Raw genomic sequence first — 25,622 nt, forward strand, 5'->3', positions numbered from 1 at the left:
TATAAATAAACTGAATTGAACTGCGCCTGAGCCAAAGTCCCTGTTGGCACTCTTGTGCGACCTGTGTGCTGCTTTGATATTTTCAATCGCAAATATGTTTTCTACCATATATTTGTCAGTCTGTGATTTTATTGTAATAGCTGCGCAGTGAACTGCGGCTAACAGACGCAGACGAGCGAGATTTCTTCCTGCAGAAACCTTGAGGCAGATACTTGATGCCCAAAGTGACAATAAAGGCAGTCAGTCATTTTTATATGAAAGGAATTAGCTGCTTTCACATAAAAATGACTGATGATGAACATTTTAGTATATCTGCATAGAAGCAAATGAATTAATATGGGTATGATAAACAAGCAGAGCAATTAAATGATCCCATTCTACCATTTTAGCCCCTATAATGTCTTGTGAACCAGAATAATTTATATTAACACAACAGATTTTAGATTCAGATGTGTCAGGATCTGAATAATATTAATATATATAATCTAATTAGTCATGTTAAGCGGACTAGCAAAACTCTGATAAGTAATAGAATTCCTGATCATATGATTCAGCCTGTATCCTCTCAGCTGTGTGTGGTATTTGTGCAGCAGACGTTCAGCTTCCTCCCCGAGCATCTCACGGACTGTACCACACCGTGAGTTCCCCCCTTTCCTCACCCTTGCAGTGGGCCGCTCCCCCTTCTTTACCGCCCACTTTGGTTGAAGCCAAAACAGAACATCATGGCGATTGATGGTAAGTAGGCCAATAACGGCTCACCTCTCCTTTTAATTAACTTCAGCTGGAAATGATACGTGTCAGCGGTGATTTGCCTCTGCTTAAAAGTGTTCGTGAGCTCAGGAGATGAGTGCTTGGTTCGGCTGGAAGCAGTGAAAGTTGTTTTTCTAATTTTCTTTAAGGTGGTAATTTTCCTTTGCAGTGTGATAGAAGAGAGGCAGGAGGAAGCTGGAAGCGGCGCTTGCTCTGTTTGTAAAGGTGGTGCTGAAAGGAAAGCTCCACTCCGCTCTTTAAACTGCATGACATTCATTCAGACCGAGCGTGTGTGTGTGTGTGTGTGTGTGTGTGTGTTAATTTCACGGAACTCGAGCTGTCATTTGGTTTGCAGTCTCGCTGCTGCACGCCTGTGCTTTACAACTCGGAGCAGAGCTCACACAAACCACATTAACGCACTGTTAATGCGGATAATGAATGCGTGATTTCTATTCCAGTGTCCACCGTGTGCTTTTACTGCTCACCTTACTCCGATTATGTAACTTTGCAGGTTGTAAGCAGCTTTGGTGCTTAGTTTGTTTTATCACTTTGGATCCCATGCTCACATTGCTGCGATACATTAAATGTCACAGGAAGGCAGACATACCATAGCTTAATGATAGATTTTTATTATTTTTTATTAATATAGAGTTCCCTTTTTTGTGTTGATAAGACAGAACCTTTTCTTTATCCTATCAAGTTATGGACCAGTACAGTGAAAAGCTAGAGTCTGCACTAAAGGTGCAATCCTACTAAGACCCGAACTCTTCCACGGCATGCATTTTTAATTTCTCTTTGATATTTGGGCATATTGGGGCCCGATGAATGTAAAAACAAAGAATTACCAGATTATTTCTTTTACCTTATTTTTGTTTTTAAGAAAAATGAGAGCCACATATGAGGATATTTGTTTAAAATTTTGATAGAACAGTAGCAGTATAATGTCCCCGTAAGTGGACATTATACTGTTGCTGGTAAGGAGGAAGGGCCAGGTATCCAGTGATTGTAAAGTTGTTGGTCCTGCCCCAGTCTTTCAGTCTGCATGCTGACGTGCCTGCGAGCATGGCATTTAATCCCAAATAATCTGGTTTCTTCCTGTTTTGTGAAGGTGCTGAATGCATAGGATGAAATATTGTATGAGTGTGTGCGGATGAGCATACAAGCCAGTGTTCTCCATTGTGGAGTCTTTACAGGAAGTTGCTGACATTTTTTAATTGCATTATTTGAAACAATTCTTTATAATTTTTTCAGCCTCAAACATAACAACATTTTTCCGCACTGACTCCCAGGCCAGTAGATCAGAGTTTTACTAGCCTCTAGTAAGTACAAATAAGCTCATTTAATTGCTTTACACACTGCTGGTTTAATCAGCACAAATATTTCAGTGGTGAAAATTCATTAAATTAAATTCCTATTCCAGTTTTAGACTTGTCCCTGCAGGCATCGCTGCTAAAAAGAGAGGTGGGCAACTGCTCTCAGCCTGCGGCAAAGTTTTTGTGTCAGATTTATACAACACTAAAAATGCAGTCATTTGTAAATCTGACAAACCCAGATTTTATCCAAAGTAAAACATAGAAATCAAATCAAACGACTGTGAAAATCTATCATTGTAAGAAAATTTGAATTTGAATTTTGTATCAGGCAAGAATGGGACACCTTTCTTCTCCCAAAAGTCCAGCAGGAGGTCTCCTCAGTTCCCAGACTGTCTTGAATGGTAAACATGGCCGGGCCCCAACTTTATTGAGACATGTTGCTGCCATCAAATTCAAAAATGATCTTTTTTTCCAGTCTAATCATTTGAAATGACTTTTAAGTTCTGCTGTGAATAAAATCTGGGTTCATGAGATTGTCAAATCATTGCATTTGGTTTTTATTGATATTTTACACAGCATCACAACATTTTGGAACCAACTTTTCACAGGCATGTTCCCAGGTGCAGCGGTGCTGAAAAACCCACACAGTCTATGAAATGCAGAGACAAATAAGTCAGTGTTAGTCCTTTTAAATTGATGTGTTCAGCATTTCATTGTGTGACTGTGTGAATATATGCTGGAGGATTGATTTCAGTTTAGTTAATTTAATATGTTTGATACAGTATCCTCTCCTGCTGTGTTTCCCTTTTGTTTAGTATGTAGAATATCAGAGTTGGGGATGGAAATTCAGAAATGTTGCCCACCTACCCGGGCAGTATCCAAGCTTATCGATTCTTGATTCTTTGCACAGTACACAGAAGATAAGAAGCCAGATGCTTTTTATCTTTCTACTATTAAACCTGTAAAAATAAACATATGTGGACCTACGTTTTTCAACACAGAAAACTGAGGCAACATAAAAACATCACTGATAATGGCACTGGTGTCATCTAAATCTTATTATCTTAGCATCTGAAACTGTAAAGTTATAAAGTTCTCGCTAGTCTTTGGAGGGAGGTGATAAAATAATAGGTCGTGAGGAATACAGGACAGCAGAGATCACCTCTAGAAAACAGCACAGTGACGTGAACTCCAGCTGTAATCTAGGCAAATAGACCATCCATTCTCTTTGGGCCTTCGGGCTCTGATCAGCACATAAAGTAAAGAAACACTTTAAGCGTGTGAGTCATTCATGTGTGATGGAAGAGCTAAATTTGCTGCTGCAGCTTTGTCTATCAGTTTGCTTTTTTTTGACTAAAATTTTAACAACAGGTTCAGACTTTAAACAAAACAGTCACGCGGATGAAACATGTCAGAAAACAATTAGTGGTCACTAAATATATTAGAAAGGCGTAGGTCACCGGCTCTGTTCTGCCACCATCATGCCTCCTCCTTCATGCCATCTGACATAGAGCTTTATTCAACCACACCCGTAACCTCAACTTCCTCACTAGCATTAGTCAGCAAAGTGCCGTTTCCTGAAGAGTAGTGGTTTGCTGGAGCTAGTCGGCCCCGCCGAGATTTATGGAGCAGCTGTGGGGCTGACTGACACCTGCAGCATCCAGGGATCGGTCTCTCGGCACCAGTGGGAGGCTGTGTTTCTGTCTGTACTTGTGATGTTAGGTTGGGTGAACGTCACGAGGTGTTGGAAAACACAAGTCGATTAATTTCAAGGCAACGAATTGAGCTGTGGGGAAGGCATTGTTTAGATCACAGCACATCATCTAATTTAAAGGGATATTTCTGATGAATAATTTACGAGCTTTTAAAAGGAGAATTAGTCTCTCTGTAAGAAACCACTTAAAACTGAGCCCCAACTAATGGACCAGATTAAACACCGGCCATGCTAATATTGCATGTGTCTTTTAGATGAACGTTTTCAGTAATCTCTGAAACTTGCGGCATTCGTGCTGTTTATCAAGTTACACGTGCACAATGTCAGCTACGTTTGCAGACTGGTGTTCAGACACCCGCGCAGACTGTTGTTACTTGTCTCTCCGCTCGCATTATGCAAGTTTTACTTTATATCACCAACAAACAGTCGCTCATTTTCTGCATCAAAGTGTACCGGTTTGCACAGCTGTCATCTACTTTTCAACCCTCCTCGGAGAGGACGTGTCAGCCGCCTGTTGGGACAGCAGCTCCAGCTAATGGCAGGAGATGGTGTAACATCTTAGAACTAAAAGGCAAGCAAGGCTGCTGTGCTTCAATAATATAGGAAAGATTTCTTCAACCAACTGTCATTTCTGGTGCAAGATAGTAGAGCAGTGTTTAAACTGCTGGTCGAGGAATGACGCACAACTCTTAATATCAAGATCACTGGCCAGTGAAACTCCTTCTGTGCTGTCAACACTTTTAATAATGTAGTGTATAAATCACTTTAAACCGCAAAGACATGCAAAGGATTTATTCTTGAATTAAATATTAGAAAAAGTGGTGAAAAAAACAAAACAAATTTAAATTTATTTTCAGTTAAATGTCTAAAAAGAAAAGAAACAAAGGGATATCAGCAACTTTACTTGGGCAGTCTGTCTGTGTGTATGAACACCTATCCAGGTATATTTTGCAGCTCACGTTAGCTTTTTATTTTAATGATTAATCACTGGGTAATTCTCTTTCTTGGCCTGCAGCTGACTGGCCTTACTGTTTCTCCTCTCGTGATCTGCATTAAGAAGGAGGGTCAGTCTAACCACGACCTGCTGCAGGTTGAGAACTGGTTCTTATGCTGCTCCATCAGTTTTACCAGAGCAAAGCAAAGATGAACATGTTGCACGTTGCAGACAAGAATCAGTTATTTTTAAATCTTTCATTTTAGAAAGCCTGTATGTATTCAGCTTCTCATACACCCATCTCTTCATCTATAAACACAATAGGAATCTGTGGGAAAAGCAGCAAATTCTCACATTTAAGAAGCCGGAGGGAATCAGTTTGCAGAAGCTTTTGCGCACTTGAATGGGAGATGAATTTAAAGAGGAAACTGGCAGGAACATTATAAGCATTGTTAATTTTTTCATTTTTAGCCCGAAGGCTTGAGTGAAGTGCGGCTCTCCAATTTCACCTACCTTGATGCCTAAAGGCTACTTTAGAGAGTACTGGGAGACTTTAATAATGTATTCAGTGACATTCAGCTTTGTCATCAGCTCTGTTTATTTTACTAATGCGCCGCTGAATCGCCTTAAATCACCATTATCAAAGCCTGCTGCTTCCCAAATGTTAGAGCTCCTAAAGCATCACTTTTGGACATGCCCGGCACGCTGTTTGTGAAAAGATCACTGAGCAGTTTAAAGGAGCTTGTGAAATTTTAAAAATCTCTGAAAGTAGTCTTTAATTTGCTTAAAAGGGACCAATTTTGCAGAAACCAAATGTTATGTCGACGGGCTCCACTGCATGCATCAGCTCCTGCAACAAGCTGTACTCAGATCGACTGGAAAATGGATTTCACATATCCTGGTTAAGTCCGGCTCTCTGGCTGGCAGATCGAAAGCGGGCAGCTCGCGTGCGTGCTGTTCTGTCTGCGCGGCGTGCATGAAGACTTGTCGAATCCTGAGCTAGAGCCAAGTGCAGAGTAGGCAGGCCAGGGTGTGTTGAGCTGTGGAAATATTATGTGTTAAGTGGAGCTCTACGTGCTGACATTTAGACTTCCAAATCGAAGTGAAATCCCTGCCAGGTCACTTTGCTTCTGGCACCTTTTTTCCACCGGTTTTGCCAGTTTGAAATATACGACTGTTCCATATGTCATTTTAGATCTGATAGACAAAACATCTGAAAACATTAGGCCCGTGCTTCCTCTGGACTGGAGACTCCATCTCCATTTTCCTCTCCATCTTCATGACATGCCACTGTTTGTTATTGCAGAGCGAGAAACAGGATGTGAGGCGATGATTGCCAGTATCTGCCGACCATTTGAGATGAAACAAGCTGTGAGACAGTGTAGCTGGAAAAGAGCACATGCTCCTTGGAAAGCAGTTATTATTGTTAATTCATTATATGATGCTCCAATTAAAGTTCATCCCATATTTTTAGAAAAAACTGGATGAACTGACCACGTGAGGTGTTGCATGCAGTGAGAAACCTGTGGACAATTTTCACCTGTTGATTTGCTTTAGCTGTTTTTGCTAATTGGTTTGTTTTCAGGTCAACTTTAAGATGCAGTGTTTAAATCTAACGGCACGAGGATTTCTGTTGTCTCCACGAAACATTTGAACAAATCTCTGGTTAACACAACTCAGCATTACCTGCTAAAAATATCTCCCCCAACAGCTGGTAGAGTCCAAAATGAAGTTTTTTGGTCCATATTAACATAATAGCATCACACAGATACTGCACATTTGTCAGGTGCTCATCCATGATGAAAAACACTCAGACCAGTCCATCTGGCACCACATTCAAAGTTACTTAAAGGAGCAGTCCCCAACCCTCGGGCCATGGACTGGTCCCGGTCTGTGAGTCGTTGCGAGAGTTGAGGCTCGGGTTGACATTTATGGTTTTCAGGGTTTTTATTGTTTGTTTGTTTTTTAAATCGTTTTTATCATTAACTCAGGTTCCCTGGGTCTTTTCCTGTGCATCATGAATAAATGTTTGTTTGTTTTTTTTTTTTTTGGGTATCAGCACTGGTTTTATTTTGTTGTATTTATCTGCAACACTTTAAAGGCCGGTCCGTGAAAATATTGTTGGACAAAAACCGGTCCGTGGTGCAAAAAAGTTTGGGGACTGCTGACTAAAGTACTTTTTTTTCCTCCTGAAAAGAAGGAGGAGAGGGACCTGCTTTGAACTTCAGCAGATCATGTTGACCAAATCTACATGCCTAAATTATCTGATCAGCTGCCATGTGATTGGCTGATCGGATATTTGCGTTGAAGCAGTTGAATGGTGTACTGACTGAAGTGGCCAGAGAATATGTTTATCTTCCTATTTTCAGAGGTGGGAAAAAGAAAACATCACCTAAACTGCCAGCTCAATTGACCGAGCAAAGACGTTGTATTAATGTTAAATTGTCATCTTCACTGTTGGAGTATTCAGCATTATATATTTGAACTTTGATGGTGACTGATTTTGTCATTTATGGTACGTAAACAAAAGTTAAAATTGTTAATGAGCTAACAGAAATAGTCTATCTGGACTGAGACAGGCTGACAGGAACCTGAAAGGACTTTCTGTTAAATCTGTTTAACAGATTAACTAAATTAAACTCACCGGTTTGATTAAGAACACTGTCAGGTGTCATTATCAGCTTCCAAGACTTGATTAATCCTGGACTAAAAGGAAAGACACTGAAGGCTTCCACAGAAAAACTTTGACTTGTTTATATTGTAAGATGAAGATGAAATGTGGACACAGACCTCACTCTTCTGCGTGGTTTCAGACTCTTGTCTTTAACTGTTTATCTCTCGCAGGATGGGAAGCTTTTAATGAGCAAGCAGGTTTTTTCCAGAGTGTATGTTTCCCTTGGACGCGCTCATGTGGTCCATGTGTTTTACCCGCTGGCACAACAAAGATACAAAGATGAATCAACAATGCTTTTGCTGTATATTTGATTTTCCTGTCATTTCAGCGCTTGTTATCCATTTGAGGCAGACTGAGGGATTTGTTACTGGGAGGATTTTGTGCAGTTTAGCGACTGATTGGCTGTCCACTTGGCATAGGACCAACGAGGGAGGCTGGCAAAAAAATAAAACCGATTATAAGCAAGTAGAGCAAATGTTAATTCATAGCTCATTGTGACATCGACAGACTTTGTTCCAGCAGCAACATCCAGAGACAGATTGAGGTTTAAATATAACAGCTGTGGGCTGATTTGGAGATAATTGTCTGTCATCTTAATTTCATGTTCAAGCTATTAACATCTTATGAGTGACGCTAAATTAGGCAAATCAGGTCTAAAAATAAAGAATCAACTTTAGTATGTTTAAAGAAATGTTTCCATCCGCTGGGATGCTACTGTATTAAAAAGCTGTGATTTCACAGCGGGAAGGAAATCCAGTTCAGCAGACCATGCTGTGGAGATGTAGGTATGAAGGAAACTGGTGCTGCTTTGCCATCTTAGAGCTGAGCTGTTGGTAAAGTAGGCTAATCTTTATTATACTGTATCAACCTGAACTCATCGCAGCACATGTTTCATGAACAGCCTGATGTGGTACGACTTTCCCTCCTGGAGCTTCAAGAAAGACATTTAGTGATTTTCCTGCACGTGGCTCAGTTCCCTATGTACACTCAGTTGTACTCGCCTATTTTTGGCTATTTGTTTAATATAATTTATTAATAAACGAACCGAAAGAGTCATTCAGCATTTTTTCACATACACATTAAAAAGTCAGGGGATTTCTGGTGAATAAAAAGAAAATAACCTTCTTGCTACTTGTTTAATTCAAACATTTTTGTATCAGGCATACCAAATATAACTTTGATTGTTAACAAGAGAAACACAACAAGTTTGTCTCCCTGAGTTTTCTTTTCATAACACTTCCTTTTCTGCACCGACCTCAAACAAGAAAAATTATCTGTCCGTTTTTGTTTTAGCTGAACTTTCTGTGCTGCAGCCTGAGTTCATCCATCTCTCCTGGCCAGACACGTACGCCTCGGCAGCCTGATTACAGGAGGCAGGTCGAGGAGATTCCTTAAAAAATCTGGGACAAACTCTATAAATGCTCCCAGTCTGGCCCCAGACGTCTGAATGAGGAAAGACTGGGAAGCCACAGACTTCACCTTGATTTAGTTTGCAGTAGCAAGACATGCTCCCTGGTGAAAGAAGGGGGATAAACAAGAACCTCAATCTTCATGCCGTGTTTTAATGACAGCGGGCAACTTGTTTGGAAATCATGTGATCATGCGAGCTTCTATGTAATGACAAAAGCCTGTCTGTCCTTTTACATCATCAGCACACCAGTAAAGTTACTGCATAAATCTGATTTTTTCTTCTCATTTCTGAATTGTAATATTAAAAGTGAAGTTTACACACTGAAGCTTATCTGGAGTCTCTTATCTTCACATACGTCTGATTGTATGTGAAGAACTGGGGAGGAATTTTCTTCAAAAACTCTGTAGCTACATCATCCATCGTTTATATTGTCGACTGTGCTTGTCATGAGTTGCGACAGGAAAAGGGAGATAATAAACGGACTGGTAGCCTGTTAATATGCTGCTCTGGTTTTTTGCTTGTACTGAATAAGTGCTGTTGGACTACAACCCAAATTCACACACATTGATGCGGAGCTTTATCGAAGCTTTAAAGTCACTTTTAATGTATCACAGAAACACTGAAACACCAGTGGATTCCTGTAATCTGCTTTGTAGTTGGTTGGTAAAGGTTTTGCTTTGTCATGGAGAGACTAGTCAGTTTTGTGACATGAGCATTGGAATGCAACAATGCCAACTGAAATGGCTGTTTCAAGTTTTTATCAGCTGAATATTTGGCTGGTAGCGCGATACGAGCAACCAGCACTGCGGACTGGCAACGGGGAAAATGTTATTTTTGACAAACATGAAGTCTGTGTGTGTTTATTGTGTTTGTGTGTTTGTGTGTGAGATGAGTGAAGGAGGAATGAAAAAGGAGCATCCTCCCACACACAGCTGCCAAATCGAACAGCAGATCCGTCCTCGGCTGCTTGTTTGGCAAGAAAGATTTCAGGCGCTTTCTTAACTTTCTTAAGAAGCTGTGTTTACATGCAGTAACTATCTGTCACACACCGGCTCAGGTCTTCAGGTTTTATCAGGTTTTCTGTGGCATTGGGTTAATGGATTGATAGCACTTCCTGAGGCTGTTTGAGCAGCGATGAGTTGCTTTCATGTTCACGGAAAACTGATGGTGGTGCTAATGATGCTGCGTGTTAGCTGTAACAGTGTGAGAGCTGGATGTGGCCATGTTAGGAAGCCTGAGGTCTTTACTGTGAATCGATTTCAACATAGCCAGGTTATCTCGATGCTATCTGAATTTACTTACCATTCAATAGTCAAAGCGTTTATTGTCATGTGTGCACAGAAAAAGCATTTCTCTGTACAATGAACAAATAGATAAAATACAAATAGCATGGATAAATAAATGGAGACCAAAAAAATTGAATTTGAAAATAGATTTATGTGCAAAACAATGGCAATCAAAATAAGCGGTGACACTGTTCATAACTTCCCTTCAACTCATTCATGTCACCTAAAAGGTAAACCTGTTTCTCCATCACCTGTTCAGCTCTGATGATTCAGTAAGGACATCTCCTGGTTTCATCTTCATGTTTCCCTCTCACCACATATCCAAACCGACATAATGATCAGCAGCTTTTACAGCTGTGGCTCCAGCAAACATCAGCTGATACTAGAAATTAATATTAAATAAATTCTAACAACAGCTGATCAAGCTTAAACGTGCTGCTGTTGTTTACCGCGACATCCGCTGGTTTCCTCTTTCTAGCGCAAAGTGGGCGATAAACAAACAAGAGAGAAAAGCCGATCAGCTGATCACTGATCACTTTCATGATTGAATGAGAGAAGAAGAGGCAGCTGTGCTCATAAAGACGCAGAATAAATCCAGCTTTGTGTCTTTTTTCATTGTAGCTGAAGTCCGGGACAAACTGTGTTCCTTTTCACCTCGATACGAAACGTGTAATATTTTCTCTGAATACGAGACGATTCCATTTTTTAGGGGACGGGTCACGGTTGGCAACTCTACTAACTAACCTTATGAATAAAATAAAGTTCACTATCAGTAAAATCATAGCACCCACCAAGCTGTATAGAAACTCCGTCATGCTAGCCAGTACACAGTACGAGTTATTGTAACTGACGGTAAAAAGTCAGCAAAACGAAAATAAACTCCACCTAAACTTGGTTTATATCTGACCCAGATAGACTGCAGGTCATAACTTCTTACATGAAGTTCAGTTCACCTGACATTCGGACCGGCGGCTGCCTTGGGTCTCTCCTCCTCCTGCCTCCCCTCTCCCTCATCCACCTGGCCTCTTGTGGCAGCTCCGCCATAGCCACCACCAAACAACCAATCCACCACCTCTCATTGTTTATACTGTTATAAAAAAAATAAAAAATGAAACAAATCATTGGCGCATAAAAACGAAAAATCACCATCGGCCCACCGGCCAGTCCAGCTATGGTAGTAATATATAAATACACTTGTTTTTGACCTGGCGAGCTTTGACTCTGACCCTCTGCTGGCCATCAAAGGGAAGGCAGGTTTAAGGTAATTCAATGTTGGCCTCTCTCTTGACCTCTCTGTTTAGAGAGGACCTGGCGTCCACATATGTGGACATCACATTTTGGGTTGTCTAGACCAAAATACTAAATTTTGCTCTACAAGGGCCTGATATCCACTTAGGAGGACATTATACTGCCACTGTTCTATCGAGATTTACAACGAATGGCGTCTTATTTGGATCTCATTTTTCTCAGAAACAAAAAACATTAAAAAAACAAAGAACTTTTACTTTTGTACACTTTTATATTTTATAATTTTGGCATCCCATTTTAAAGTAGCCTTTTTTCTCATTTGTTGGATTTAATTTGATACGCTTTGATAGTTTCACATCTTTTTCTTTTTTTTCACTGACAAACCGACCTGGACCTTCCACCGTTTCATTGTTAGCTTGGTACAAGTAATGCTCTGAAGTAAAGGTCTAGATTCTTTGGCTTTACGCTGCTGTGATGCCTTTTGTTTCAGTGCTTTCAGCCTTTTGTTGCCTTTGTTCAGCCCTGTACAAACCACTACACTGTCTGAATTCAGCCAGAGCTGCTCAACCTGTAGGCAGATCCCAGAGGCAGCCGTTGAGCTCAGAGACCGGGAGGCCCTCACAAGTGTGAGTAATAGTTCTGAATTACAGTCACCGTCTGAAAGGCCGTCTGCGGCAGAAAGCTGCTGTGAACTCTCTGTAAAGAGTTTGAAAAACAGTGACTGGGTGTCTACCTCATGATATACTGAAGCTTAGGTGGGTGCCCACTGCTGAGCTCAACGTGGAGCTGCCATCCATCGAGTCCGGCCCGCTGGGCTGACAGAGTGTTGATAAAACTCAGACCCACAGAGAACGTCAGCGGCTGAACTGTTGTCTGATGCCAGACTTTCAGATCAAACTCCCTTAACTATTTGTTTGGTTGTTCCCATTTTTATTATGATTGAATAACAGCATGAGATACTGTATTGTTTATGCAACAATCAAACTGTGATACACGAGTGTGTGGTTTATTCCAGGATATGCAGAGGGATTAAAAGACACCCTGTGCTTCCAGTTTTTTTTCTCATGGATAAGGATCAGTGGTGCTTTGTGCAGTCAGATCCATTTTCAATCCATGTTTAGTGAGCCAGCGAGCTGCAGTCAGATGGATTTAAGGATGTTTTAAAATGTTGAGCCTTTGTTTTGCACAAAGATACACAGTTAAATATCTTACAATCTTATGTTGTGGGCTTTTTAAATGTCAGAGGGGCTGCAGACTGACTGCATGTATACTCAGGTTTGGCTTTGAAGGTGATTCCTTACAGGTTTAATGCTCCCTAAAAGAAAAGTCTTTAGAGTTTTGTTGTAAGCGAACATCTTAAACCACTGCACATTTCTAATGTTGTTTTAATATTCAGTTAGTATGTTAAAGTTTGTATAAGTAAGGACGTAATGATGAGTAATGATGATTGATTTTTTTAGCGACTGAAATAAATAAAGGAATAAATAATTTATATTATGGCTGAAATGTAAGAAAAATGCTAATGCAGTCATGAAATCAAACCAAGTTTATTCTCCAATTGGTGTTTTCAAAATGTTAAGCACTGTCCCTTCCACTGTGACCCCTCAGCACAGGTATTTAAACTGGTATTTTTTTTCTCTTAAACTCTTCACTAAAGGTGCAATCATACCCAAAAATAAAAAATAAAAAATCATGTTACATCTCGGAAAACTCGTGTTGGAAATAACTGATTGTTAGAGGCTGAAAATGTACACAAGTAAAAGCTTGATAATTATTATAATTCATTATTCACATTTCATTTCAGAAGATTTTTTTATTGAATGATGATACACAGTGAATGTTTATCATGAAGGATGGTAAACAATGAAAGGATGACATATGTGTTTAGACACTGAAAGCTGGTAGGTTATAATGATGAACCAGGGAACCAGTGAAAAGTACTCTGCAGCACACTTAGCTTAGCATAAAGTCTGGAAGCAAAAAAACAATTTCTACCCATATAAATTAAATGAACGATAAATATTGTGTTAATTAAAGATAGAGCTGGGCTGGAATAGTTTGTCCACTTTAAGGATTCGTGCTAACCCTTCTCCTAGTTTTGAACAGTTGTTACATATTTACTCATTTCTTTTCAGTTCTTGTGTTATTTCCTGTGCTTTGCCTGTTCAGAGTGAGACTGTGCAGGTAAAGTAGATGATTCAACTCTGGGCAATGTGCTGTAAGCTCCACACATGTATGCACACCACACACTTGTGGTATGCACATAAGAAACACAAACCATGCACATTGCGTACAAAAATAATAATAATGTAAATACTGCGAATCCATGTACATGTTGTAATTACTCTAAAGGCTGCTCTTGTATCAGTGTAAATGACCCTGCTACAAGTGTATGTGTATATATATGTTGTGTGTATATTTTGTATATACATACGCATACTGTTTGGACTTTGGATTAGATGGCAAACTTTCATTGTTTTTAGTAATGTACTTTTCAATGACAGTCTGACTGAATGTAGCTTAATTTAAAAGGTAGTGAAGTTAAGCTGAAGCTCACATAACCAGCTATTGTGCATAATTGTGCAATAAAACTTTAATAAATGCAAGAAGGATGTTTCTGTGTTAATCGTCCACATCCAGCTGTCACCATCCAGTCACTGTCTGTGTCTTCTATCCGTGTTATTCCTGTCCTTCTGTGGAAGTGTGTCCGAATGCGTCTCAACATATTTAAATGTGCGGCTGTGATGTTTTTGTCTTGTGTTCCCTCCATCGCGGCGTGGCTCATTGAAACTGCATTGTCTTTCCAGGTGGCGAGCGTAACTGTGGAGTACATGAGCTGATCTGCGTCAGAAAAGGTAGGGCAGATCAGAGCTCTGGGAGGTTGACCTTTGACCCATGCACTGCACCTCCCCCTCCACCTGTCTGATCATTTATCACCACTGAAAAACATCTGTGTGTTTGTTTCTGGCTGTTTCGAGTCGCGTTTATTGTTGGTCTGCTGTACTCTTTCGTTCTGTGTGCTCACTGCTTGTTCATGGTGTTTGTAAAGCTTGTAAAAGGTGATCAGTTAGAATTATCTGATGTTGCATCTGTGATGTATAAACGCTTGTGACACAAGAAGTCGCCTTTTTATTTCTATAAAAGAATTCTTTTTTTTAACAGGTATGTTTGTGTTTGTCATAGTTAGCGTTTCCTTTATGTATGCCCAAGTTTCTAAGATGCTCCAATGTCATGATTTATGGTTTTACAGTATGCTAGCATCGTTTTGACACTGAACTAGATAAACTGTTGTCATGGCAGCCACACAGCAGTCATGATGTCACTTTTGCTGCGTGCTTTCATTTGTGATGGTAGCAATTTGCAGCCAGCTTTATTTCAAATGCAGTGAACAAAAATAATGCTTGCAGAGCTGTAGCATTTTAAACATTTGATGTGTTTGCAAAGGTTAAAGCTAAAAGCTAAAATGAGATACCCAATTATGGAATAATTACCTATAAATTATAACATCCGCTTGTTGCTCTGATAACAGAAGCATTTAAATTCCATTTTTATTTAACGAATTAATTTTTTTTTAAATATGCATGACAGATTTTTTTAATTAAATAATTAAAGCATTGAAAAAAACAATTCGCCCTTCCAGTACTCCAAGATGCCACGATAGGTTTACTTCTATTTCATATTAAGCAGTCAGCTGGTCACTCAGAAGTTCAGCTTTACCTCTAGTTAACACTTTGTTTTCATTGATCTAACACAGTTATTCACCGTAATATCACAAACAGATTGTATGTAATTGCAAACTTGACAATATTCAATTCCAAATTGATAGCAGACTGGCTCCATCTTATTTCCATTTTATTGCTGTCTCAGTGCACTAAAGCATTTTATTGTATGGGGAATGAAATGTTTAGAATAAATGCAAATAATGCTTAATTAGAATCCAAAAAATAATGTTTTGTTAAGCAACAACTATTAGATGGGATTTCAATGATACCAGATAACAAGTTACTGTAATTACATAATTGCATGTAAGGAAACACCAAAGTTAATGTTATTATAAAGTTATTACAAATTGGTTTTCTGTTCTCTGTTCTGTTTGTCTAAAGAATTTCAGTAATGAAATTGGGCGATTATTAATGTAATCAGGGAAGTCTTCATGTGGCGAGCAATTTTAATAATCTGAAATATTTTATTTACCATGTTGGTAAAGAAGTGGCAAAAAGTCCTTGTAAAACTCTACGGTATTCAAGCGCAGGGATTTATTGTTCAGCATCTGGTGGGTGTAACCACAAGCTTTTCTTTGTTTATCTGCAGTCAGTGGTTTCTTTAAATGTAACTCACCGAAGGGAGCTACGAAACGTCAGAGCAGTGTCAGACGATAATATAAAAGTACATATATGTCGTTACACTGACTACATCATGCGTACATAAAAAATGGGAGGCAGGCCATGAAGGTTTGAGTGAAAGTATGTGTGTATTTGTTTATGACAGAATATGATGGGACATAAAAACAGCTTCTTGAACATTAGTTTAGATTTAGTGTTGGATGGTTCAGGCTTTCAGAGATTTAGGAGGAGAACGTCAGGGTTCCCCTGTATTTTTTAGAAACAAATAATAACGGATAAGGAATAAGATGAGTTTGTAGCTGCCCAGTTTTACTCATATTTTTCTATAATTTTCATTATTAGAAAATAAAAACACTGTAGTTTGTATTCTGTAATCAAAGTTCTTGAACCAGTATTGTGCTGTAGTTATCAAAACAACAAATTACTACTTCTGCATTAATATCTTATTTGCATATGAAGAGCTTCTTTTCTTTTCTTTTTTTAATAATGCTTCAATGTGCTGCTTCACTTTAATTGCATTGGAAAGGTTGTTGTTGTTCTTATTAAAGGTTATTATCACTGAATGAAAATCATATTTCAAAAATATAAATTAAGGCACTTAATTTGTTGTTTAACGAATTCATCTTTTAGAGCGAAACCTCTACATGCGTCTTTTAGCGCATTTTCCACACAAGTCTTGACGTCCAGGAGACGGTTTCACAATCAGTAAGGAAGCAACCGGAAACATTAGAAATGATGAAAGCAGAGTTTGAAATGAAACTCTGAACAAACTGATAAATGAGACTTCACCCATTTAAATGTCACCTGATACCATTTGCATCTTCTTGGTGGTTCTGTGAACATCATGGCTTTTGCCAACAAAGGGAAGTGACATTTAAAGGTTGGATATGACCTTTATAGTAATAGAAATCCTCACACTTGTGTCTTGGAAGAGGCTAAGGATTTAGCAGGGTGATACGTATGCTATCTACTAAGAGCTTTCACTGGATATATTTCTCTCATTTTTTATCCTTATATAACAAAGACATCAATTGATTTGGTGAAGAATATCGGAAGTGAGAGGATGTTGCAGGAAAAAAAAGAGAGAGGTGTGCACAGTGTTGCCTGAGGAAGCTCCTAAAGATCGATTACTTGGAGCCAAGAAGTGTGAAGGCTGTTTTTGTCTTTTTTGGGTTACCTAAAAGAAATCCAGGATGCTTATACCCTCCAATGCGTGGTTAACCTTAGTAATTATTTTTCACTGTCATATATTAATAACAAATCCTGCTCCTAGTCATTTCTCGGTGAGCAGACATGGTTTGTTTTCGATGCAGCTCATATATTGACGTTCCTGACTTGCCAGATTTTTTATTTATTTATTTGCATTTTTACACACTAATAAATCAAGTTAACTAGAAGAGCTGTAACTTGGCATGTTCAGTGAAAGTACCGAGTACTTCTCTTTTACCACAGCATACTCATGTTCATAAAGAAAGTATTTCAAACTAAAAAATAAATATGCACAAGTGATTGCAGAAGGTCCTGATCATGATGGAGGGGGCAGCTGAGTGGTCTGCTTGTAGAACTGTGTGTGTGTGTGTGTGTGTGTGTGCGTGGGTTTAATCCATTTGTTTGAAACTACCACAGGTGTATGTGTTGTGTGTTTGCATGTGTGTGGCTACTCTGTGGGTAATGTGCTTCAGAGTATGTGTGGGAGTTTGCATGGGAGCGCTGAGAGTGCTTATGAGCTGCCTGTGGAGTGTGTGGGTGTCTATGTGGATTTGAGGAGGTTTGGTTCTTGATGACAGTTGGCATGTGGACAGATCCGACTTTATCCAGCAATGTCCTCTTCCTCCTCCTGGAGCATCACGTGAGATGTAGTTCATCCACTGTGTCCTTTTAGAAAACCTGACATTGTAAAATGAAAGCCGAGGACGCCTCTGGCTCTTGCTGTCATTGCATTGAATGTTAAACTATTAAAAGGCTTTTCTGGTTGTAATTCTTGGTTCCCACTGGTGTGAAATGTTGGCAGCTACAGGAGTTTTATTTTAGACGAACATGAAAACTGTTGGATCTCCCCAACCAGGGAGGTGGTTGTCATCTTTTAACTGTTTTTTGAGGAGTTGAAGCCAATTGCTTTTCTTACACTGATTAAAGCGAAATGCAATTTTCATTGTGCCTTTTCTTTTGCATTCACCAGTGACTGGAGAATCAATTTTTAATTAAATCTAATTAAATCTCTGAATTACTGCTGATACGGAGTACCCATCCAATACCAGAATTAAATTGAGCTTTACTCCTCACTCTGAGAAGGATAATGGGAGCCATTCAGTTTTGCCTGAGGCAACATGAGGCATGGCTTAAACATTTCACACGACAAAATGTTAAATATGTGCATTACTCGTAAAACCTAATTTAGTTATTTTAGTAAAGCAGGATCAAGAAAAGTAAAAGAAAAACATTTTGCTCCACTCGTCACCAAAGATGGGCAGTAACGCGTTACTGTAATCTGATTACTTTTTTCAAGTAACGAGTAAAGTAAGGGATTACTATTGCAAAAACGGTAATTAGATTACCATTACTTTCCCGTTACTAAAACCGTGATTTTTTGCGAGAATGTCTCATGACAGTGACGTAAGCGAGTGCGCCGTTAGTGACAACAGCTGTCTGCAGATCAACAATGGATCACATATCGATTGTGGGAGAGAGTATGAGCGTGCAGCATTTAAAGCGTGGAAGTACTGACCTTACTTTGAGTTTGATTCCATAAAAAGTGACAAAAACATTAGTGTCCGTTGTGCGTGGGAAGAAAACTTCTTTTTACAGCGAAAAAAACCCTTAAACTTCCAAACAAGCACCGAGTAGCTACGACGTGATGGGAAACTCACAGAGAAACTCGCGGATTCTTCAACTGACCGCGGCACACCTGCACCAGGGTAAACCTCCGCCTGCCCCACTCCTGCTTTACAGGTGAAAAAGCAACAGGACCGCTGAGTCTTTGACTTTATTTATTTTCTGCTGTGTTTTACTTGCATCTATTTGAAAGAGTGAGTGTAAACACAAAAAATATTTTATTTTATGTGCTGGAATGTGCAGAAAATAGGTTTAAATGTTAAACTAATTTATTCAAGTCAGAGAATGTTGCATATAATAAAATTTTTGCTTGATGCATAAAGTTAAAAGATTAAAACTAATAAAACAAGTTTAAAAAAGAGATTTTTCCATTTGATTACATTTCGTATGATGGATTATGTAGAAAAAGTAGAATTGGGCTGAAAGATCTATCGCTTTATCACCTCTTCAGGTTGTAAATCGTGTTTTTAAAAAGTAACTAAGTAACTAAGTAATTAATTACTTTTGAAAATAAGTAATCAGTAAAGTAACGGGATTACTTTTTGGGGGAAGTAATCAGTAATTAGTTACTGATTACTTTTTTCAAGTAACTTGACCAACACTGCTCGTCACACAGAAGGAGCTCTACTTTGAGCTGTTGGAGAGGGAGGACTAACTCAAACACACGCTTGTTACAACTCAGACGTTGTACCTTAAAGCTGATTGGCTACCGCAGCAGAAGACCACACTGGATGCCACTTCTGTCATATGGGAACAGACACAGGAACTGAGAGTACATCTCACTCAGGCTCAACAAAAATGGACAGTAGATGAATGATTTGATCAGAAATCTGGCATCTCTTAGTACCAACTGAGCTTCATTTAAATGCGACAGTGTACCTGAGTAATTCTCCTAACCATATCCATCTCTTTATGACCAAACATTATGTATTTTCTGATGGCAATTTAATGCACCAGCCAAGTTCTAATCATCTCAATTTGGTTTCTTATACATAGCAATGAAGACACTGCACTCAAATGGCCTCCATAGGCATCAGGTCTCAATACAATAAAGCACCTTTGGGATGTGGTAGAATCGGGGGGGTCACATAATGGATGTGTTGCCTATAAATCTGCATGCTGTCATGATAGCTGCTAATCTATGCCATTAAGGAATAATACAGCTCTGAGGGTAAAATTCAATTCAATTTTATTTATACAGCGCCAAATCACAACAACAGTCGCCTCAAGGAAAAACTTTTGACAGGAAGAAACTTCCAGCAGAACCAGGCTCAGGGAGGGGCGGGGCCATCTGCTGTGACCGGTTGGGGAGAGAGAAGGAAGACAGGATAAAGACATGCTGTGGAAGAGAGACAGAGATTAATAACAAGTATGATTCAGTGCAGAGAGGTCTATTAAAACCATCTGAAGAGGTCTGACGGTGTACCTGATGAAGTGGCTGGTTGTATATACATATATGTAGCTAATGAATTCATTATCAGAACGATATTCGATCCAAATATAGAATCACAGGATTTCTCTTCTTTTGTAAACATGTAAGGGAGCACAGCTGTGGGTGAGCCTGTGACCCACAAAGTGTTGCAGTATTTATATATTTGCAGCATTATAATCTGTGGTGTCATTTCTGGGGGGGGGGGGGGGAATCACTACTAAGAGGTTTTATTTTCCATTAACAGAGACATCTGTTAATTGCATAAAATCTTTCTCAGTTTGTGAAAACTGCACATACAAGTTTTTGTATTTTTCTGATACTCATATTTCTCTAAATTTAATTAGGAATTTAATCCTGAACTGATTTCATTGATCTGTTGCCATGAGGAGGAAAGTATGAGTTATGCTGCAGGAAATGCCAAATATGTGTATTTTCTAAAGTACTTGGTTGTTAATTCACTTCACACATTAATTTTCAAAAAGTGGCTCTTTTTAAAGGTGTTCGGTACATTTTATAGCTGTTACAGGGTTCCTTTCCCACATAATTGTTCTCTGTGCTTCTTGTGTAACACAGTCGGTTATTGTTTAATCGTCCGGTGAGTCATCAGTCAGTCCCACACACGGGGCTATTCTCAGTATTTTAATGGAATCTGGCTTATTTGGTGAAGTAAGTCCAACAGGAAAATGATAAATGATGTTAGACAGCTTATACCACACAGCACCCACACTTTCACACAGCACCAGTTTTGCTGTGGAATTAAAAAAACATTTTCTTTGATGAAATATTTTGTTTTGTTTTTTAGCAGATGAAAGAAGTATGATGCAGTTTATGTGTAGATAAAATAAAAATATATAGTAGTTTGAAGTCAGGAGTGAAACTCACTGTAGATCTCCACGATTTAATATTCTTTTCCCTGTTTGAGGCATTTGGGGAATTATACAGAGCAGGATCCCTCCCGCTCCATCTGTGCTGTGAATAATTCAGTCAACAGTGAGAAGCTGGTACAGTGTGAGCAGACAGACATTCCCATGAGAGAACGCCTCCTGCTCCCTTAGCGCCGTGCGACCAGACACTGAAAGCTACCAACAATAATCGGCTCATTACAGACAAAGAGGACAACAAAATTAAAATCTGCCAAATTTCCTGACATGCACACATGTTTTAAGGCTAACAGACGAGTATCAGGTGGAAATAAGCACACGGCAGGTTATGTAACTGTCTTCTGCTTCTTTAGATGTGAAAGAGTCTGGTTGTTTTGTGTAGCAGTCTTGTTGTTAAAGCAACAATTACTTAAGCTTAACTGGGACGATGTTATGCGTAAAATAAGCTCCAGATCTGTATTTTTCATTTTGAACTCTAAAAGAGTAGATTTGCATGATTCACAGTTCAATAAACATCTGGATTTAACTTGTACTGGGCCTTTATGCAGCATTGTGAAGTCCTTTTTGAAAGCCTTCAGATAAGAGTTTACTCGTTGCCACATACATATTTTGAAAGTTTATGTCAGGAACGAGGAGAGGAACTGACTGCTAACAACTTGTCAATAACAAATTAATCACAAGTCATGAGAGCACATCACAGATAATCCTCCTTTCTGAAACAGAATGATCAAAATTTACAAAATGGTCTCATTGTTTTTATTCAGTCCAACCCAGAAAAGTCACTGAGGCCATAAACGCATCAGGAAAGTGTTTAAAGTCTAGGAGCTGTTTCCCTAAAGACCTATATAGAGCTGGAAGGCTCTTTGCATCCAAAACTGTCGCCCTCAGTCTCCCGTCCATCAACCCGAGTCAGTTGCGGCAGACGGTGCCTCTCCCTGAGCCTTCTTCTGGTTCTGCTGGAGGTTTCTTCCTGTTAAAGGGAGTTTTTAGTTCCCACTGTTGCCAAGTGCTTGCTTAGAGGCAGTTTTCTGATTGTTAGGGTTGTCTCTGTATTATTGTGGGGTCTTTACCTAACAGTATAAAATACCTCGAGGTGACTGTGCTTTATAAATAAAGACTGAATTTAACTACAGGTTGTCGGTGTCTGCCTTTCAACACACCTTTTTCTGATTGCTGTGCTTTGTAAACCAATGGTTTGAAAAACTGGTGGGCGGGGCTTCCATGCTCACAAACATTGATAGTAAGCAAGTAGTAAGTACATGTGGTGATCTCATTATTAGATGCTTTGGCCCTCTTTAATATGAACACCACCACCTGTCTAAGATGGAAATAAACACCAGCTTGAAAAAACTAAAAAAAAAACCTTAAAATTGGTAAAAAGATTTGTTTTAACTGGTAAGATGATTCCCAGTGATGACAAAATACGATCGACCAGCTCATTCTTGGCTGTAGGAATGATGTTAAGTTGATGCAGAGTTCTGTCACTGGTGTAGGCCGTAAAATGGGAAATAAACCCCACTGCCTGTCGCTGCGTCTGAGGAGATGCACCTATCAGTTAGTGTTAAAGCACATTGATTAATTTTGCTTGTCAAAGCCACTGGGGTTAACAACTTCCTGGCAGAAACTCTGATCAGTGTAAAATATTACAAAAGTAAGGACAAGCATAATAGTTCCCCTTTAAAAGAACAGATGTATTTTTCCTTCAAACCTGGAATGAACCTGGTTTTATTCAATCTTGACAAACACACAATAGACTGAAACCAGTGCAAGTTCTTTCCTCTTGGTGCCACTAATGGCTAAAACCAGTTAATTGTTACAGCCATTATATTGGAATTAAAAACAGAGAACCAGTCATCATTGCCACTAATGGAGAAACACGTCTTCTAAGTACTTTCTTGCCAGATGGGCTCATTATCTCCCATTTGTAAGAAAGGCAGCAGCTTGGTTTAATTGAACAAAATGGACTTTTACATGTAGAGCTGCATTCATCATGGTAAATGAGCTCAGCAGTAATCTAAAGTCTCCCATTGCACTTGAAAACCTGTTCCATCTCTCCACTTTTGTGACTGTGCATGAAATATTGTAAAGCAAGTGCTTCTCAGGCGTTTATTCTTTTACGTATTGGCTGCTGCTGAGTACCTCTGCCACCCCATCATTCATGGGCGTATGTCAGTACACCCATGATTCTTTGGGTCAAATAAATTATTATGTATGACTGGTGAAAGATGTGTATCCACATACATTGAAAAAAATAGGTGGACTGTTCTTTACAGACCCAGACCTAGTGCTGCATTTTTTATTTTACTCTGCACAACTTTTCCCGCAATTACAGTTTAGTTATTTTAATCAGCATTTTCTTTTGTTTTTACAGTAGTCAGTGTTTGTACACAGGAAATACAAGCTAGTTGCATGCATTGTAACTCATATAGAGGCATCCAAAGAAACAAGTCAGGGAAACGGAGAAAAGACACTAAAGTAGCGTAATAGTTGTATCAAAGTTTATTGCATTGAATTTTAATGCATGCTGGCTTTTACATTTTGGATTTTTGTTTGAGGAAATGTTCTCTAAATGGACCTCCTTGATCTGTATTTGAATGATGATGTAGATGATAGATGTAGCTTTTAGATCTGAAGTCAAGTTGACGCAAAATGGCCTTATAACGACCACCAGGGGGCGATGACTGAGGTTGCAAACACGGGTTCTGATGCTATAGAAGAATATGGGAACTGTTTTATTGATGATTTGATGGGCTCGGTCACTCCATTCTGATCATATCAAACATGTTAAGTTCATTTTATGTGTTTATGTGTATGTGCATTATACGTATCACTAGGATTATCTAGGATATATTATAGGTTGTGGGTTCACAGTAAAATTTACAACGCACCAGTCACCTTTGGTTTTAAAGCACCAAAATGGAACCAGTGAAAATACTCATCCTGAAGCTTCTTAATGACATTCAAAAACAGATGGATCCTACCACAGCAGCTGGATCTATCTTTTATACATCTATAAGTAACGATGCCATTGGTTGCATAATGTGAAACAGGAGCCAGGTGTAGGTGTAGCATGTTAAACCCTTTCAAGTTTTGGAAAGAACATTGAACATTTATTTCTCATTCACTGCATCCTGGGATCTAAATTCTTCTCACCATCACCACTGTGCACCACTCTGTATGCTCACCAGTATTCAGGTGGATGACAGAAAGTATACAGACTGCTGCTAAAGTTTTCTTTCTGTCACAAACTTTCTCTGTGTATGAAGTGTTTGAGCGAGCAGCTTTCAGAGGTAAAATCCCCTGTTCTTCCCCACATGTTCTGAATGCAAAGCAATTCTGCAGCACTGAGGAAACATTTGATTCCATTAGACACCACACTGAATCTGCTGGTTGCGTCATACTTATTAAAAATGGCTTTAATGAGTGCCTTTATTGGCTTTAATAGGCGCTTTACTTCCATTGTAGTGTTTATTGTCTAATAGCACTTTTGGTTAGCACAGCTGCAGTCTGTTGTGTCACTAAGATGGTTGATCTACAGTATCAGGCATCATAGCTGAGACAATTGGGAATGTTTCTCGTTATGCTGGGGAAAAAGTATTAATTGTCCCTCATTTTAAATTTTGACTTCAGCGAGATTTTGGGATTAGTTTAGCTTGTTAACAGGATTATTCAAAACTGTGTTTCATAAACATTTCAGTAGAAATCTGGCTCGGCCCTGCTTAGAGCTGACTAACCTTTGAAGTTGATCTGGATCCAGACACCTTTAAAATGGCTCTTTATCATCTTTATCATCAAAACCTTTAAAAGTTCCATTTTTTTCCTCTTTAGTTGACAAAACAGAGGATGAGCAACAAAATGAGGAGGAGAAAATGGTCAGGGGTGGATTTGTTGCCAGAGAGTTGCCAAACAGAAGTTGGCATTTTAAACCATATCTGTCACGGTTCGGCATGGCAAACCGTGGGGGGTGTGGGGAAGGAGGACCCAGGCGCGGTGCTCTATGTACAAGCAGTGCGTTTATTTACAGTGATGGAACTGATACACAACAATAATACATCCCCGTGTGCTCCCGACTTCCACTCCGTGTCTTCTCCCCGTGTTTGTGCCCATGTGTCTGCTCCCTCGTGCCAGTGCACTCTGTGTCTGCTGCCCTCTCATCCAGCAATCCTTCCTGGGAAAATAGAGGCAGTAGTTAGTACCCTCAGTTCACTTGGTAAGCTCACACTCACAAACAGACCAGCTGGAGAACTGACGGGAAGTCTCACGAAATGATCCCACGTCGGTGGGAGCTCCAAGACTCTTAAGTAGCTCCCCCGACAAGGCCTGATCAGCAGCAGGTGTGTGGCTTCGGGTGTGGCCAGTCCGCCAGCAGGGCCACACCCACCAGGCCTGAAGGCGCCCGCAGAAACACACACACACACACACACACACACACACACACACACACACACACACACACACACACACACACACACACACACACACACACAAGCAGGGATAACGAGGGACAGCAATACAAAATATATATTATAATATTAGTCCATAACTGCTCAGGGATCCTGGGTCGCTCAGACCCAGGATCCCTGACAATATCTAAAAAATATACACTTATCAAATACTTCATTTTTTACACTGTGCTACAACCTTGTGTTGTCAGCTAGGTGAATTTAGAGTTCACCCAGCACCTCGTAGGTTTGAAGCATGAATTCTGTAAACCCTCCAAAATAAGTGACACAATTACCAGAATAACCAGAATACGACACATGAGTTGTGCTTGCAACATGTTGGCAATGTAAAAGCCATTGTC

The 25,622-nt window shown here is 39.5% G+C and overlaps 1 protein-coding gene across 2 annotated transcripts in view; it reads left to right on the forward strand.

Annotated features, from left to right (window-relative positions):
* Positions 1-14,142: 14,142 nt before the first annotated feature.
* The window catches only part of syt14a (synaptotagmin XIVa), a 39,090-nt gene continuing 27,610 nt past the window's right edge, over positions 14,143-25,622 (forward strand). For both annotated transcript variants that reach the window (XM_076877435.1, XM_004574748.3), the window contains exon 1: positions 14,143-14,185. The gene's annotated coding sequence lies outside the window, so the exon portion shown is untranslated. The remainder of the gene's footprint in view (positions 14,186-25,622) is intronic.

Source organism: Maylandia zebra, linkage group LG19 (assembly GCF_041146795.1).
Source record: "Maylandia zebra isolate NMK-2024a linkage group LG19, Mzebra_GT3a, whole genome shotgun sequence".
NCBI lineage: Eukaryota > Metazoa > Chordata > Actinopteri > Cichliformes > Cichlidae > Maylandia > Maylandia zebra.